The 17,815-nt window shown below is 47.0% G+C and overlaps 1 pseudogene across 1 annotated transcript in view; it reads left to right on the top strand.

Annotated features, from left to right (window-relative positions):
• Positions 1–12,135, top strand: part of LOC309795684 (zinc finger protein 541-like) — a 141,490-nt pseudogene extending 129,355 nt beyond the window's left edge. The window contains exons 7-13 of the transcript XR_014296230.1: positions 4,199–4,262; positions 4,856–4,998; positions 5,404–5,507; positions 6,969–7,044; positions 7,604–7,692; positions 11,260–11,400; positions 11,584–12,135. The product of XR_014296230.1 is annotated as a zinc finger protein 541-like (transcript). The remainder of the gene's footprint in view (positions 1–4,198; positions 4,263–4,855; positions 4,999–5,403; positions 5,508–6,968; positions 7,045–7,603; positions 7,693–11,259; positions 11,401–11,583) is intronic.
• The last annotated feature ends 5,680 nt before the right edge of the window (positions 12,136–17,815 follow it).

Genomic DNA, 17,815 nt, shown 5'->3' with positions numbered 1-17,815 from the left:
ATGGCTTATCAATTTTGTTTACCTTCTCAAAGAACCAGCTTTTAGTTTTATTGATCTTTGCTATCCTTTCCTTCATTTCTTTTTCATTTATTTCTGATCTGATTTTTATGATTTCTTTCCTTCTGCTAACTTTGGGATGTTTTTGTTCTTCTTTCTCTAATTGCTTTAGGTGCAAGGTTAGGTTGTTTATTCGAGATGTTTCCTGTTTCTTAAGGTGGGATTGTATTGCTATAAACTTCCCTCTTAGAACTGCTTTTGCTGCATCCCATAGGTTTTGGGTCGTCGTGTCTCCATTGTCATTTGTTTCTAGGTATTTTTTAATTTCCTCTTTGATTTCTTCAGCGATCACTTCGTTATTAAGTAGTGTATTGTTTAGCCTCCATGTGTTTGTATTTTTTACAGCTCTTTTCCTGTAATTGACATCTAGTCTCATAGCATTGTGGTCGGAAAAGATACTTGATACAATTTCAATTTTCTTAAATTTACCAAGGCTTGATTTGTGACCCAAGGTATGATCTATCCTGGAGAATGTTCCATGAGCACTTGAGAAAAATGTGTATTCTGTTGTTTTTGCATGGAATGTCCTATAAATATCAATTAAGTCCATCTTGTTTAATGTATCATTTAAAGCTTGTGTTTCCTTATTTATTTTCATTTTGGATGATCTGTCCATTGGTGAAAGTGGGGTGTTAAAGTCCCCTACTATGAGTGTGTTACTGTCGATGTCTCCTTTTATGGCTGTTAGTATTTGCCTTATGTATTGAGGTGCTCCTATGTTGGGTGCATAAATATTTACAATTGTTATATCTTCTTCTTGGATCGATCCCTTGATCATTATGTAGTGTCCTTCTTTGTCTCTTGTAGTAGTCTTTATTTTAAAGTCTATTTTGTCTGATATGAGAATTGCTACTCCAGCTTTCTTTTGTTTTCCATTTGCATGGAATATCTTTTTCCATCCCCTTACTTTCAGTCTGTATGTGTCTCTAGGTCTGAAGTGGGTCTCTTGTAGGCAGCATATATATGGGTCTTGTTTTTGTATCCATTCAGCCAATCTGTGTCTTTTGGTGGGAGCATTTAGTCCATTCACATTTAAGGTAATTATCGATATGTATGTTCCTATTCCCATTTTCTTAATTGTTTTGGGTTCGTTATTGTAGGTCTTTTCCTTCTGTTGTGTTTCTTGCCTAGAGAAGTTCCTTTAGCATTTGTTGTAAAGCTGGTTTGGTGGTGCTGAACTCTCTCAGCTTTTGCTTGTCTGTAACCGTTTTAATTTCTCCATCCAATCTGAATGAGATCCTTGCTGGGTAGGGTAATCTTGGTTGCAGGTTTTTCTCCTTCATCACTTTAATTATGTCCTGCCACTCCCTTCTGGCTTGTAGAGTTTCTGCTGAGAGATCAGCTGTTATCTTGATGGGGATTCCCTTGTGTGTTATTTGTTGTTTTTGCCTTGCTGCTTTTCATATGATTTCTTTGTGTTTAATTTTTGACAGTTTGATTAATATGTGTCTTGGCGTATTTCTCCTTGGATTTATTCTGTATGGGACTCTCTGTGCCTCCTGGACTTGATTAACTCTTTCCTTTCCCATATTAGGGAAGTTTTCAACTAGAATCTCTTCAAATATTTTCTCAGTCCCTTTCTTTTTCTCTTCTTCTTCTGGAACCCCTATAATTCGAATGTTGGTGTGTTTAATGTTGTCCCAGAGACCTCTGAGACTGTCCTCTGTTCTTTTCATTCTTTTTTCTTTATTTTGCTCTGCAGCAGTTATTTCCACTATTTTATCTTCCACCTCACTTATCCGTTCTTCTGCCTCAGTTATTCTGCTATTGATCCCATCTAGAGTATTTTTCATTTCACTTATTGTGTTTTTAATCGATGCTTGATTCATCTTTAGTTCTTCTAGGTCCTTGTTAACTGTTTCTTGCATTTTGTCTATTCTATTTCCAAGATTTTGGATCTGGGAAATAGAATCTTGGATCATCTTTACCATCATTATTGTGAATTCTTTTTCAGGTAGACTGCCTATTACCTCTTCATTTGTTAGGTCCGGTGGGTTTTTATCTTGCTCCTTCTCCTGCTGTGTGTTTTTCTGTCTTCTCATTTTGCTTATGTTACTGTGTTTGGGGTCTCCTTTTTGCAGGCTGCAGGTTCGTAGTTCCCGTTGTTTTTGGTGTCTGTCCCCAGTGGCTAAGGTTGGTTTAGTGGGTTGTGTAGGCTTCCTGGTGGAGGGGACTAGTGCCTGTGTTCTGGTGGATGAGGCTGGATCTTGTCTTTCTGGTGGGCAGGTCCAGGTCTGGTGGTGTGTTTTGGGGTGTCTGCGGACTTTTTATGATTTTAGGCCACCTCTCTGCTAATGGGTGGCGTTTTGTTCCTGTCTTGCTAGTTGTTTGGCATAGGGTGTCCAGCACTGTAGCTTGCTGGTCGTTGAGTGAAGCTGGGTGCTGGTGTTGAGATGGAGAGAGATCTCTGGAAGATTTTCGCCGTTTGATATTATGTGGAGCTGGGAGGTCTCTTGTGGACCAGTGTCCTGAAGTTGGCTCTCCCACCTCAGAGGCACAGCACTGACTCCTGGCTCCTCAATTTGGGATGATTTGTTGTCTATTCATGTATTCCACAGATGCAGGGTACATCAAGTTGATTGTGGAGCTTTAATCTGCTGCTTCTGAGGCTGCTGGGAGAGGTTTCCCTTTCTCTTCTTTGTTCTCACAGCTCCTGGGTCTCAGCTTTGGATTTGGCCCCGCCTCTGCATGTAGGTCGCCGGAGGGCGTCTGTTCTTCGCTCAGACAGGACAGGGTTAAAGGAGCAGCCTCTTCGGGGACTCTGGCTCACTCAGGCCGGGCGGAAGGGAGGGGCACGGAGTGCGGGGCGAGCCTTTTGGGAGGTCTGGGGTCTTCTGCCAGCGTTCAGTAGGTGTTCTGTAGGAGTTGTTCCACGTGTAGCTGTATTTCTGGTGTATCTGTGGGGAGGAAGGTGATCTCCGCGTCTTACTCTTCCGCCATCTTACCCGGAAGTTCACCGATTCCTTTTCTATTCCATGCAATCTTTTTATTTTATTTTATTGTGATGTGAACAGTTAATCTGTGATCTGTTCTTCTAACAAAGAGTTAAGTGTGCAATACAGTATTGTTGACTATAGGTACAATGTTATACAGCAGATTTCTAGAGCTTGATTAATTGAAACTTTATGCCCATTGATTAGTAACCTCCCTTTTCCCACTGCCCCAACCCCTGGTAACCCCTATTCCACTCTTTGATTCTATCAATATGAATTCAACTACTTTAGGTACGTTATATAAGTGGAGTCATGCAGTATTTCTCTTTCTGTATCTGGCTTATGTCACTTAGTATAATGTCCTCAGTGGTCATCCATGTTGTTGCATATTGCAGAATTTCCTTTTAAGGCTAAATGGTATTTCACTGTACGTTTATGTCACATTTCCTTTATGTGCTCATCTGCCAGTGGACATTTAGGTTGTTTCCACATCTTGGCTATTATGAATAGTGCTGGAGTGAACATGGGAGTTCAGATATCTTTTTGAGGTCTTGACTGCAGTTCTTTGGGATGAATACCCAGAAGTGGGTTTGCTGCATGATATAGTAGTTCTACTTTTAATTTTTGAGGAAACTCCATACCATGCAATCTTTTTTTTGTCATTTTCAATTTTACATTAGATTAGAGTCGATTTACAATGTGTTCGTTTCAGGTATACAGCAAAGTGATTTTGTTATACATATTCACGTATCTATTGTTTTTTAGATTCTTTTCCCATATAGGTTATTACAGAGCATTGAGTATAGTTCCTTGTGCTATACAGTAGGTGCTTGTTGATTATCTATTTTATATACAGTAGTGTGTGTATACCATGCAATCTTTTTTTTTTTTTTTTTTTTTTTGCGTTATGCGGGCCTCTTACCATTGTGGCCTCTCCCGTTGAGGAGCACAGGCTCTGGACGCACAGGCTCAGCAGCCATGGCTCACGGGCCCAGCCGCTCCGCGGCACGTGGGATCCTCCCGGACCGGGGCATGAACCTGCGTCCCCTGCATCGGCAGGCGGACTCTCAACCACTGCGCCACCAGGGAAGCCCAACCATGCAATCTTGAAGAGCCTGCTTTTAGCTCCTCTAGAAAGGCAGGCAGAAAGGGCCTCATGGGTCAGTTGTAGCCAGTCTTCTTGAGGCTCTTCTTTGGGTGTTTTCCAGATCACATGGATGGCTCTTTTGGCATCTATGTGGTGAAGGACAACAGCGAGATCAGCACTGAACTGTGAGTTGGAACAGACTTAGGACCTGAGGGTCCTTGCAATGTGGGGATGCTTTTACCCTCCTTGCATTCCAGTGTCAGTTTTTCCCAAGGGAGCCTTCATCACGGGAAAGTCAGGTCTAGATCCCGAGCCTCCCTAGGAGAGAAGTGGTGGATTTTTCCAGGCGTTTCCCCAATATTCCTTCTGTCCAGACATACCATAGTTGGATGTCTGCAGACAGAATGCCCAGCACCCTGGGGTTCTAGATAGAATTGGTGATGGCACAATGAGATACTCTTTTGTAGCTTGGATGTTACCTTGGATACAGAAGAATGCCAGGTATCAGCACATACCTCCCGTGTCCTAGACCCCAAACGCAAGAAGCCAGAAATCTGGCGAAAAAGCAAATTGGAGGAAGGAAGGAAGTATCCCTCAAGAGGTCTCTGGAATACCAGTGCGTGTCTACTGGGCTGATGAGCACTCCCTGTGTCTGAGAGATGGCCAAAAGGTGGGTTCCACAGCCCTGGTGAGCAGGGCTCACCGCACATCTCTCTTGTATTTCCCATCTTGGTCACACACATATGTCTCTATGTCCGTGTGTGTGGCCTCATTTCAGACACATCAACATAGGAAGCCAGTTTCAGGCTGAGATCCCAGAGCTCCAGGACAGATCACTGGCTGGAAGTGACGAGCATGTAGCTACTCTGGTCTGGAAGCCATGGGGAGATGTGATGACCAACCCGAAAACACAGGATAGAGGTGGCTGTGACTTTGGGGCCAGGTTCCCGAGGGCCCTCCTCCATCCCCAAGGGTTTTCTCCTCCCAGTTCTCACCTTGACCAAGCAGCAGTGATCCCCAGGCGGGGGTGGGGTGGGCAGAGCTGGCCTTCAGCGCAGGACTGCTTTGCTGTGCTGCAGTCCCTTGCCCCACCTCTCCTCTCACCCAGTAGCTGGGCAGGCCATCCAGAGCAGGTGCCAGGAGCAGGGTTTCTGCCCATCCTCCTTGTCCCTCCCTTCCCTCAGCCTGCTTTTAGCAGAGAGATGAGGGAGATGGTGACAGGAGCCCCCCGCCCCATCTGTGCTGTTGGGGAGGTTTCCTCTCTGGCACTTGCTGACCCTCTGTGTCTCCTCTCCTTCCCGCTGCCGGGCTGCCTGCTGGAAACAGTGACTGAGCTCTTCAACGTGGCCTGCTCCAGCGTGATGCCGGGCGGGGGCACCAACCTGGAGCTCGCTCTGCACTGTCTGCATGAAGCCCAGGGCAACATCCAGGTGCGGTGCAGGCGAGGGGGGGCTCAGAGGAGCTGTGGGAAGCTCCCTGCTCTCTTAGGGCCAGGGGCTCTAGGCGCAAGACACGTGCCTTCTACTTGGGGCTTTGCAGCTCACGAGAACCAAAGGCTGGCCACCCACCCTTCTCCCTGGTCGCTTTGGGACTGGTGGTGTCCTTTTGAACGTAGGGGAAATGCACACATACGGGCTCAATCAGTTATTTATCTGGGGTGACAGCAGAGCACCAGGGTTCCTCCAGCGTTACCTCATCTCAGCGCAGCACTGGGGAGGCGGTGCCTAGCAGAACCAACTCAGGGCCTGCATTATGTGGTTTATTTACTGAACATTGACTTTTTGATTAAAAATGGTGTATGAAAACCTCTGATGCAACAGAAATGCCTCTGCCTCCTCCAAGGACCCTCCTCACAATCCTGAAGTTTAGACAATGAAGAAGTCCAACTGTGTGTAGTGGGAGAGGAAGTCATGTCACCCGAGTTGGAGACCCAAGAGTCAGGGCTACATGGTGCTTTTTCTCAAGCTGAGAGGCAGTGGCTGGCACGTGGTGGGTGCTCAGCAGAGTAATCAGCACACATTTACTGGGTCCTCCCGATACCCGGTGATGTCATGGTATCAGGCTGGGGCCAGCTCAGGGGCCCATTCTTGGTTTAATGCTCTGCTGCCACCATCTTGAAATTCTTAATAGTTTCTGAGCACAGGGCCCCGTGTTTCCATTTTGCGCTGGGTCCTGCAAACAGCATAGCGAGTCCTGACCAGGGTTACGCTGTTGAGCAAGACAAATGCCCTCTCTTTGCAGGGCTTACATTTTAGGAGAGTGAACACATGAAATACATTTTTTAAAAGTGATAGAGGGGCCTCCCTGGTGGCGCAGTGGTTGAGAGTCCGCCTGCCGATGCAGGGGATACGGGTTCGTGCCCCGGTCTGGGAGGATCCCATATGCCGCGGAGCGGCTGGGCCCGTGAGCCATGGCCGCTGCGCCTGTGCGTCCGGAGCCTGTGCTCCGCAACGGGAGAGGCCACAACAGTGAGAGGCCCGCGTACAGCAAAAAAAAAAAAAAAAAAAAAAAGTGATAGATAATGATTAGTGCTATGAGGACCATAACATGGGGTAGGGCGGGGGCAGTGCCGCTCCAAATGCTGCTCCCTGAAGAAATAAGGAGCTTGTGCCAGAATAAGTCCACACACTGTTTCGTCATCAAGTAAATCTTGCTATGAAAAAGGTAACGTCAGCTGCGCTCAACAGTCCGCTTAGTGCTGTAGGCAATGTGTCCCAAGTGGTTCACAGCTGGTGGCCAGTCCACAGACCGACCACACTTTGAGTCGCCCTGGGGTAGGGGTGGCTTTAGGGAGGGCTGCACATATTTTCTGAATGAATGAAAGAATGAAGGCGGGCCTCTACCTCACCTTCCCTCCCTCAGAGAGTTGCCCACCACTCCTGTCGTTCCAGGTTGCCCTGGAGACCCTCTTACTGAGAGGACCCCAGAAGCCACGGACTCACCCTCTCGCTAACTATCACTACACAGGTAACGAGCGTGGCTGCCCGCGTGGTTTTGGCCTGGCTGAGGCCCCTGCGAGCCAGTCACTTTCCATGGCAAGCTCTGCACGTGCCTCCCGGAGTTCTCTTGGGGCCTACACCTGCCCTCCCAGAAGGGCCCGTCCTCTCTGGGGGACTCAGTGGGTGCTGTTCTCTAGTTGGATCCAACCTTCCCCTTTCCACTGGTTCCCTCGTGGGCTCTTCCTGGCCAGAAGGGGGGGTGCCAGGTTGGTGTGGGCTCAAGTTTCCCAGTTGAGCACTCCAGCGTTGGAGTCAGGCAACCAGGGGCCCACGGCTGCCCTTGGCAAGTCTCTTAACCAGAGGAAGCCTCAAGTTGCTGCACCTGTCAAGTGGGGATGGTAATAGCCCCTACCTGCTAAGGTTTTTGTGAGGATTGTGTGAGATAAAGCAAGTAAGGGGCTTAGCAGAAATCTTGGCATATAATTGGCGCTCGGTGGCCTGAAAAAGGAGGGGAGTCTGCACTTCAGCCATGGCTGTGGTCCCAGAAGGAGAAACAGCCTTCCTCCTCTTGGCTGTTTCTCCAATAGGTTCGGACATCTGGACCTCCATGGAGAAGAGGCTCTTTAAGAAGGCGTTCTGTGCCTACAAGAAGGACTTCTACTTGATACACAAGATGGTAAGGCGAACATGGCAGGCTGGTGTAGACAAGGCTCCTTCACACGGCCGAGGCGCTAGAACTGCAGGGCCTGTCAGGGGCGATACTCTGCTCATGCTGTGAACAGTTGACAACTAAAATGCCATTGCTTGGAACAACCTCAGACGGTACAGAAATGAATCCCATGTTCAAAATAAAGCCCTCCATGCCCCTCCCCACAATCCTACTTCTGATTGATAATCTGACAGGTATTTACTGCCCATACGGATTTTACACACCTATATGCACTTTCTCAAAAAAGGATGACATCATATACTTAATATCCTGCTGATTAGTTTGCTCTTTTTTTAACTTGATGTACGCAAAATTGCACATAATCAAAGTGCAAGATTTAATGTTTTTGACATATTTATACACTTGTAAGACCACCACCATGATCAAGATAATGAGAATATCTGTCACCCCCAAAAGTTCCCTCCTGCCCCTTTGCAACCCTTCCTTCCTGCCACCCGGGTCCCTAGTCAACTCTTGTCTACTTTCTGTCACTCTAAATGAGTTTGCATTTTCTAGAGGTTTATATAAATGGAATAATCATACAGCATGTGATCTGCTTTGTCTGGCTTCTTACACTCAACCTAATGATTTTGAGATTCATCCATGTTGTCATGTGTACCCATAGTTCATCCCTTTACTGTTGAGGAGTATACCACTGTGTGGACGGACCACCGTTCATTTAATCATCCACCTGTTGGTGGTTTCCAGTTACTGATGACTACAGATAAAGCTGCTCTGCACATTTACATACAAGTCTTTGTACGGACATGTACTGGGTTTTTTTTTTTGTTTTTTTTTTTTGCGGACACGGGGTTGGGATTATAAATACCTAGGAGGGGAATGAGGGTAACTTATAGTAGATGTATGTTTAACTTTTTAAGAAACTGCCAAACTGTTTTCCAAAGTGGCTCTACCACTTCCCATTCCCACCAGCAGGTTATGAAAGGTCCAGTTGCTCCACACCCTCGTCGACACGTGGTATGCTAAGTCTCTTTAATTTTAGCCATTCTAATGAGTGTACAGTAGCATCTGACTCCATTTTCCTAATGACTAATGATGCTGAGCATCTTTGTGTTTTTTTGCTCTATGTGCACCTTCTCTGGTGAGCTGTCTGTTCATATCTTTTGCCTCTGTTTTTATTGGAGTGTCTGTGTTTTTATTGAGCTGTAGGAGTTCTTATTTTGTTCTGAACACCAGTCCTTTATCCAGATATATGCTTTGGAAATATTTTCTCCCAATATGCCATTTGTCAGTCTTCTAACAGTGTCTTTTGAAGAAAAGTTTTAAATTTTGCTTAAGCATAACTTACTAGTTTCTCTTTTATAGACTGTGCTTTTCGTGTTGTATCTAAGAAATCTTTGCCTAACCCAAAGTCACAAAGATTTCCCCCTATGTTTTCTTCTGGAGGTTTTACAGTTTTAGGTTTTATTTCTAGATTTATGACCCATTTTAAGTTTATTTTTGTATGGGGTGCGAGGTGAGTTCATTTTTGCATATGGACATTTATTCCAATACCTTTTGTTGGAAAGACCATACTTTCTCCACTCAGTTGCTTTTGTACCTTTGTTAAGTATCAGTTGGCCATATATATATGCATCTACTTCTGGACCCTGTATTCTGTTCCATTGATCTGTTTGTCTTTTATTAAGCTATTCCCATACTGTCTTTATTACTGTAGCTTTATTCTAAGTCTTGAAATTAGAAAATGTTAGTCCTTCAACTTTGTTATTCTTTTTCAAAGTTATTTTTTGTATTCTACATCCTTTTTAATTCCCTATGAATTTTAGAAATAACTTGTCAATTTCAAAATAAAAATTCCTGCTAGGAACTTGATTGGTACTGTTTTTGACTCTATAGGTCAACTGGGGAGAGTTGTTACCTTAACAATATTGAGTCCTCTGACTCGTGAACAGGGTATATCTCTCTATTTCAATCTTTAATTTTTCAGCAATGTTTTGAAGTTTTTAGTGTACAGTTGTTGCATACTTTTTGTCAGATTTATCTCCGAAGTGCTTGGTTTTTCTCTCTTTTTTTTTTTTTTTTTTTTTTTTTTTTTGCGATACGCGGGCTTCTCACCACTGTGGCCTCTCCCGCCGCGGAGCACAGGCTCCGGACGCGCAGGCCCAGCGGCCATGGCTCACGGGCCCCGCCGCTCCATGGCACGTGGGATCCCTCCAGGACCATTGCACGAACTCGTGTCCCTTGCATCGGCAGGCGGACTCTCAACCACTGCGCCACCAGGGAAGCCCAGTACTTGTGTTTTTTATGATGTTATAGAGTTCTTTTTTATTTCAGTTTCCAATGGTTTGTTGCTACTATGTATAGAAATAAAATTGATTTTTATATTGATCTTGTGTTCTGAAATGTTGCCAAACTAACTTACTAGTTTTGGTAACTTTTTTGTGGATTCCACTGAATTTTCTACATAGACAGTCATATCATCTGTAAATAAAGACACTTTTCTTTCTTCCTTTCCAACCTGGATGCCTTTACTTTTTTTCTTGCCTTTTTGCACTCTAGAACCACCAGTACAGTATTGAGTAGAAGTGGTGAGAGTGGAAATCCTTGTGTTGTTCATGATATTTGAGGGGAAAACACTCCACCGTTAGCTGTAGGGATTTTGTAGGTATCATTTATCAGGTTGAAGAGAAGTTCCTTCTATTCCTATTGTGCTGAGAGTTTCCATCAGGAATGGACATTGGATTGTATCAAATGCTTTTTCTGCACCTATCAAGATGCTCATATGATTTCTCTTTTTTAAGTTTAATATGATGAATTACATTGATTTTCGATTGTTAAACCAACCTCACGTTTCTGGGATGAGCTCCACTTAGTCATGGTATATTTTCCTTTATATATATATATATATATACATATATACATATATATATATATATATATGTATATACATATATATATATACACATATATATATTGTTGGATTCTGTTCGTTAAAGTTTTGTTTAAAATTTTTCATCTATGTTCATGAGGGACATTGGTCTGTAGCCTTCTTTCCTTGTAATATCTTTGTCTGGCTTTGGTATCAGAGAAATGTTGAACTTACGGACTGAGTTGGGAAGTATTCCTTCCTCTTCAGTTTTTTGGAGGGCTCTGCCTAGCTGTCGCATAAGGCTATGAGGTATCCACCACGTAAGGACACTCTGGTTTAATTAGTCCCAGTCGGTAGACATGTGGCTCCACATGATGTCACAGTGAGCGTCCTCATGTGTACCTTTGTGTGCGTTTTCCTGGAGAGAAGCCTTCCTGGGCCAGCCTTGTTGCTCAGAGCGTGCAGAGCTTAGATGGTGTTGACTCTGGTGGCTTCTCTCTGAACTCCTTCATTCCCAGGAGGATTTTGTGATTCTCTGTCCCCCGTAGCAGAGGAGCATACCAAGCCGTAGGTGAGAGACGTTTCAGGAGGGCTTTCAAAAAGTGGCCGCTGGCCCCATGGGGAGGGGATTTAGGGCGTCAAGGCCATACTCACTGCTGCTCCTGAGGCACTGTCCTTAGCCGGCTTCTGTCTTCCTCCACTAGGTCCAGACAAAAACAGTAGCCCAGTGTGTCGAGTACTACTACACGCAGAAAATAATGATCAATTTTGACTGTGGCCGAGCCCCAGTGCCGGAAAAGAGGGTCAAGAGAGAGCTGGATGAAGCAGACAGGATCGAAGCGAAGGTAGAGGGTCTCGGGGTAGGGCTTCAGGAGTTCAGCACGGATATGGATGCCCGGTGCCCATCCAAGCTGGGTGGCGGTGGAGGGGTGCACCCCGCGACGTCTGGACGCTCTGGAAACCTGCTTCTCCCTTAGAAGGGCGGCGGGGCGGTCAGCACCCTTTCATCACCTCTGCCCCCTCTGCAGGTCACTCGTTGCCCTCGGAGGAAACCCAGCCACCTTCCAGCCCCCGAATTACAGAGGACTACTGAGAGTTACAGGAGGGAGTCCATCCCCAACTCCAGCCCAAACACCAGCTCGAAGCGAACCCCTGAGCTGCCGGGGAGCAGCAAGGGCCAGGGCTTCTTTCCCTGCCAGAAGTGTGAGAGGTATCGCCCTTTCCCTGGATGCTCCCACACCGCCTGCCCTCAGCCCTCTGGGGTGCCCCCCTCAGGGCTACCCGCCTCCCCCTGCTCTGACCCCTGTGTCCTCTGGTGCCTCCTCAGGGTGTTTGGCAAGATCAAGGGTCGGAATGCCCACATGAAGTGGCACCGGCTTCAGGACCACGTGGATCCCACCGTCAGGGCAAGGGGGCCCGTGGAGCCCTTCCAACTGTAGGAGGAGGAGGGCGAGCTAGGGGCTGGCATCGGCCCTCTGCGTGGGCAGCAAGTTGGGACGGGCACCTCCAGCCCTGTTGCGTCTCCTTTGTTAGGTTGTTTTTGTACGTTTTGAGTTGTATGTCTTATTAAATTGGGTTGTTAAGCAGCTGTTTTCTGGCTTCCCTGCCTGTTAATCCAGCGAAGGCTTTTGAGCCCCTGCTGCTCCCAGAAGCCACAGTGACTGAGTCCCTGCCCTGGAGGAGCCTCATTCATTAACGCAGCCAGCATTTATCAAGCACCTGCTGTAGCTGTGCCAGACAATGCCCAGTCCACGTGATGGGGACATAGTGATGGAGGGACAGGCCCCTCCACTCACAGAGCTTACATTTTAGGAGCGGGAAGGTAGGAGTGATAAAGCAGCAAAAAGGTGAGTTTAGATATCTATAGTGCATATGCTTTGGGCCGTAATAACAGAGGAGTCAGCGTAGGTTTAAGCTCTCAGGACACGTGGTGGTGCCAGTGGCTCCACGGTGAAGTCCAGGCCTGCCAGCAGTGGCCAGCGTCTGCAAGTCGGCTGCAGCAGCAGCAGCAAGAATCCCCTCTTGTACGCGGAGCACCCAAACCTTCGGAGGGTGCAGGGCAGAGAGCAGCTCCCTCCCTTCCTTGTTGCCCTTTTTAAAAGCGAGGAAAGCTTGTAGCAGCGCCCAACGGAACGCCCCTCACGTCTCCTCGGCCAGAACTGTAGCCCGTGCTCTTTCTAAAGTGATCCGTGGCAGTGGAAAGGGAAGTGGCCACCGTTATCCCAGACCCTCAAGATTTCTCTCCAGGACAAAAGCATAAGTTGTGTTTCCCCCAATTCCAGGAGTGGGGAGAACCAGTGTGCTCCCTCAAATTTGTTGTCACCCGATCCAAACTGGAATCCCATTTGCCAGGAAAAGAAGAGGAAGCAGAAATGGCCACTGAGTAGTCAGACCTTGTGTCCACCACAAAGTGACATGAGGAAAGTACAGCAGGTGGCCAAGTGCGAGGGAGTGACAGGGAGTGGCAGACGCTGGCAGGTGGATGGCGCAGGAGGGGGAAGCCACACTGAGGAGCCTGCTGAGGCCGAGACCCACTTCCAGGCCACGGTGTGGCAAAGCACAGACTCTGCCAGGGGAACCAGGGGAGGCTGTGCAAAGCTCTAGCTGCTGTGTGGGGGCCGTGGGTGGCAAGACGGGAATCCTGGAGAGTAGCTGGAAGGCTCTCATCGGAGATGGTGGCCTGGGCTGGAGTAGCAGTGAAGAGGCCAGAATTGCAAGGATTAGGGATCATGTTAGAAGTAGATTCAGACTTGCTGATGGGTCACACATCACAGGGAGAGCTGGTAAGGAAAAGGACAGATGGAGGTTGGCAGGGCAGGTTGGGGTTTGAGCAACTGAGTAGATGCTATTAACTGAGATGAGGAAGAGGGACACATCAGAGCATTGATGGCTTAAAGGCGTGATTGTGTCTGTAACTGTGTGCTGCCTTCGGAGGGACTGGCTAGGGGAGCAGGGCAAACGGTGGTGTCAGGAGGCTTCACAGAAGGGCCAGGTTTCAGCTCAGTCCATCTGAAAAGACGGGGAGGGAGGAGGAGCAGAGGAGGAAGTTGAGTTGGAAGCGGTGCAGGCACTGTGGTTGGGGAAAGGACTCTGGCATCAGATGAACCAGAATCTACAGCCTGGCTCTTCTTCCTTCTTTGCCACCTTGGGCAAGTCATTTTCCCTGTTTGAGTCTTAGTTTTCTCATTCTGTAACAGGGATAGAAAACGCCTACCCCCATATATCTTTTTGGTTGGTTTGTTTTTAATGCCCTTTAACTTTTTTTTTTTTTTTTTTTTGCTATGTTGGGTCTTCGTTTCTGTGCGAGGGCTTTCTGTAGTTGTGGTGAGCGGGGGCCACTCTTCATCGCAGTGCGTGGGCCTCTCACCGTCACAGCCTCTCGTTTCGGAGGACAAGCTCCAGACGCGCAGGCTCAGTAGTTGTGGCTCACGGGCCTAGTTGCTCTGCGGCATGTGGGATCTTCCCAGACCAGGGCTCGAACCTGTGTCCCCTGCATTGGCAGGCAGATTCTCAACCATTGCGCCACCAGGGAAGCCTTGATGAGAAAAATGTAAATCGGATATTGGCAGGTGCCCCGTATAACCTGAGCACTCATGCTGTTGCTGTCACCGTGTGGGTACCACCTTCCATAACAAGTGAAGCCCGATGACAGTGGAAATGAAAGTCTCTGGCTTCATGGTCGGGTGGCATGTTAGTTATCTATTGCTGCATAAGAAATTAAGCTGAAACTTAACAGCTTTAAACAAATGGAAACTTTTACAATAGTGCTGCTTAGAGGGGCAGGGAACCCAAACTGTTTGTGGTTATCCAAACTCACCCCCATCTTATCTGGCAACCACAAGTGGGTGGTCCAGAAGAATTTCTGAATGTAAGAAGAGAGTTGGGCAAAGGTTTCTTGTGAATTACCTCCCCCCAGCCAAACTCCACCCCCAGAAAACAGTGTTTTCTCAACCCCAAATTATCTGCATCGTAATCATCTAGGGGTCCTGTAAAAAATGCAAATTCCTGTACCCCACCACAGACTTTCCTAATCTGAATCATTGGAGGTAGGGCCCTGGAACTTAAGTATTTTTAAAGAAACTTTCTTAGAAGACTAGTTTTTAGATATGCATAAAAGTTGGGAAGATGGTACAGAGAATTTCCATATACCCCACACTCAGTTTCCCCTATTCTTATCTTACATTAGTATGGTACATTTGTTACCATTAATGAACCAATATTGCTATATTATTATTAACTAAAGTCCATCCCTCATTCAGATTTCATTAGTTTTTACCTCATGTCCCTCTTCTGTGCCAGGATCCTCCCAGGACACCACATTACATGTAGTTGTCACATCTCCTTAGGCTCCTCATGGCTGTGACAGTTTCCCAGACTTTCCTTGTTTTTGATGAAAGTTATGAGAAGTCGTGGTCAGGTATTTTGGAGAATGTGCCTCAGCTGGGGTTTGTCTTATGTTTCTTATGATCCGAGGGGGAGGAAGACCACAGAAGTGAAGTGCCACTGTCCTCACATGGTATTCAGGGTGCACAGTATCAGTGTGACTTGTCACTGTTGACGTTAACCTCCACCACCTGGCTGACAATGTTTGTCATGTTTCTACGCTGTAAACTTAGTCCCCGCCCCCAATACTGTCATCTGTGGAAGGAAGTCACTGTGCACAGTTCATGCGTAAGGTGTGAAGAGTCATGCTTCAACTTCTTGAGGGCAGAATAGCCACATAAATTATTTGGAATCGTGCACGGCCATTTATTTCTTTGTTCAGTCATTCATTTATATCAGCATGGGCTCACGGAGATTTTATAGACTGGGTTATTATCCAGTGCTACTTTGTTGCTCAGATTGTTCCAGCTTTGACTATCGGGAGCTCTTTCAGTTGGCTCCTGTGTCTCTTTGACATACCCCATGTGTGTGTGTGTGTCTATGAAGGAGAGAGACAACGAGATGGAGGCTGAGAGACTTCTGTTCTGGAACTACAAGATACTCTAAGCACATCCTGTATAATTTCCTGCCCAGTCCTAGAACCAGCCGTTTATCCAAGGAGCCCTGGTTACTGTTACTGGAGAACAGTATTAAAAACTAAGATCTGGGCACTAGGTGTGTTTGAACCTGAATTCTCAACACAGTCTCACCAGCTATTTCTTAATGAAACCAGAGTTAGAGAACCTCTGCTCTCAGTTTTGACTCCCGTTGCTCAAGTATCAGCATACCTCAGAGGTACTGCAGGTCCGGTTCCAGGCCACCACAATAAGGCCAATCATAGGAGTTTTGTTTGTTTCTTTCCCAGTGCCCATAAGTTATGTTTACACTATACTATAGTCTATTCAGTGTGGAGTAGCATTATGTGTTTAAAAAAAATAGTGGGGCTTCCCTGGTGGTGAGCTGGTTGAGACAACGCCTGCCAATGCAGGTGCCATGGGTCCATGCCCCAGTCAGGGAGGATCCCACATGCCGTGGAGCAGCTGGGACCGTGAGCCATGGCGGCTGGACCTGCGCGTCCGGAGCTTGTGCTCCTCGGCAGGAGAGGCCACAACAGCGAGAGGCACGCGTACCACACACACACACACACACAAAAGTACATATCTTAATTTAAGAATACTTTATTGCAGACTTCCCTGGTGGCGCAGCGATTAAGAATCCCCCTGCAATGCAGGGGACACTGGTTCAAGCCCTGGTCCAGGAAGCTCCCACATGACACCGAGCAACTAAGCTCATGCGCCCTAAGTATTGAGCCTGCGCTCTAGAGCCCGCAAGCCACAATTACTGAGCCCGCGTGCCACAACTACTGAAGCCCACGAGCCTACAGCCCATGCTCCGCAATAAGAGAAGCCACTGCAATGAGAAGCCCATGCACCGCAACAAAGAGTAGCCCCCACTCGCCACAACTAGAGAAAGCTAGCACAACAATGAAGGCCCAATGCAGCCAAAAATAAATAAAGAAATAAAAGAAATAAGAGAAAAAATCTTCAAGTATTTGGAAACTAAATAACACTCTCCTAAAATAACTCATGGGTCAAAGAATAAAACCAAAAATGAAATTATAAAAACAAAACTGCTACTCATTTACCCAAGGAGTACAGAAACGTGGAAAATTCAGATATACAGGAAAAGGAAAATTAAGTTTATCCATGATCCTAGCAATCAATCTCATTCTGTTTGTTTCTATTCAAATTTATTTTTCCCTTTTAAAGACTAGATCATTCCGTTTTTCAACAATCCTCTTGTTAGTGGCACAGCACTTAGTGGTACAGCATGAACATCCTTTCACATCAATGGATATTTTCCTACAGTGGTATCTTAAATGCCTGCGCCATAGACCATTGAGACCAGAATGCAGTCACCCACCTGCCCTCGTGTCAGTTATTAGGTGGTTTCTCACATTTCACCAGGAAAAACAATGCTGCAGTTAACTCGCTTGCAGTTCACTGCAAGATCTCCGTTAATTTGTACAGATCGGCCTTAATTTCCTTAATTAAAAAACCAGAGTGGAATTGGCTGGGAGAAATGACTTAAACTTTTCTATGATTTTGCATTGTGCATTTCTGGATTGCACTTGCAAGTGTGCTGTTGATGTTACCGTCATGAAGTCCTGCCTGTCCAGTTACTCTGTCCTGGAAGCTCTCAGACTGTTGCTGTCCCCTCCCTTACCCACCAAGTGTGGCTTCAAGATTGGGTGCCGCCCTGGAGGTGTGGCTTGACCAGGGTCCCTTCTCCCCCTCACCTGGTGCTAAGCCTGGTCTTCTCTGCAAGTGAAGCTGCTGAAGTTGGGGTTCTCGGCCAACTCCCTGAGTTGGACTCAGCTGCTGAAGTTGGTCCGAGGGTGGTAGAGTGCTTCCGCCCGGGCTCCGATGTCCCCGGATGTCATAACCTGTGCTTTCTCCCTCTGTCTAGACCTGGGGCTAGGCGTGCTCAAGGTGCCCAAAGAGGCTAACAAAGGAGGCAGGGCCACATCTGGGAGCACAAGGAAAGGAAAGCGGCAGCACAGGTCCCCTCAGAACCCACTCCTGGACTGCAGCCTCTGCGGGAAGGTGTTCAGCAGCGCCAGTTCTCTCAGCAAGCACTACGTGACGCACAGCCAGGAGAGGAGACACGTGTGCAAAATCTTTAGCAAGGCCTTTAAGCGTCAGGACCACCTGTATGTAGGAGTCTGGTCGGGATGTCTGTTCAGGGGGCTGCTGGGGGCTGGGCGTGTTCCCAGTTCTTTTGCATCCCATCCCATCCACCTGCACCGCCCCCCACCGTCGGGTGTCCCAGATGTGT

Source organism: Mesoplodon mirus, assembly GCF_964341445.2.
Source record: "Mesoplodon mirus genome assembly, chromosome: 19".
In the NCBI taxonomy this organism is placed as follows: domain Eukaryota; kingdom Metazoa; phylum Chordata; class Mammalia; order Artiodactyla; family Ziphiidae; genus Mesoplodon; species Mesoplodon mirus.
Note: the sequence above shows the minus strand (reverse complement) of the source record. Positions and strands in the feature narration are given on the sequence as shown.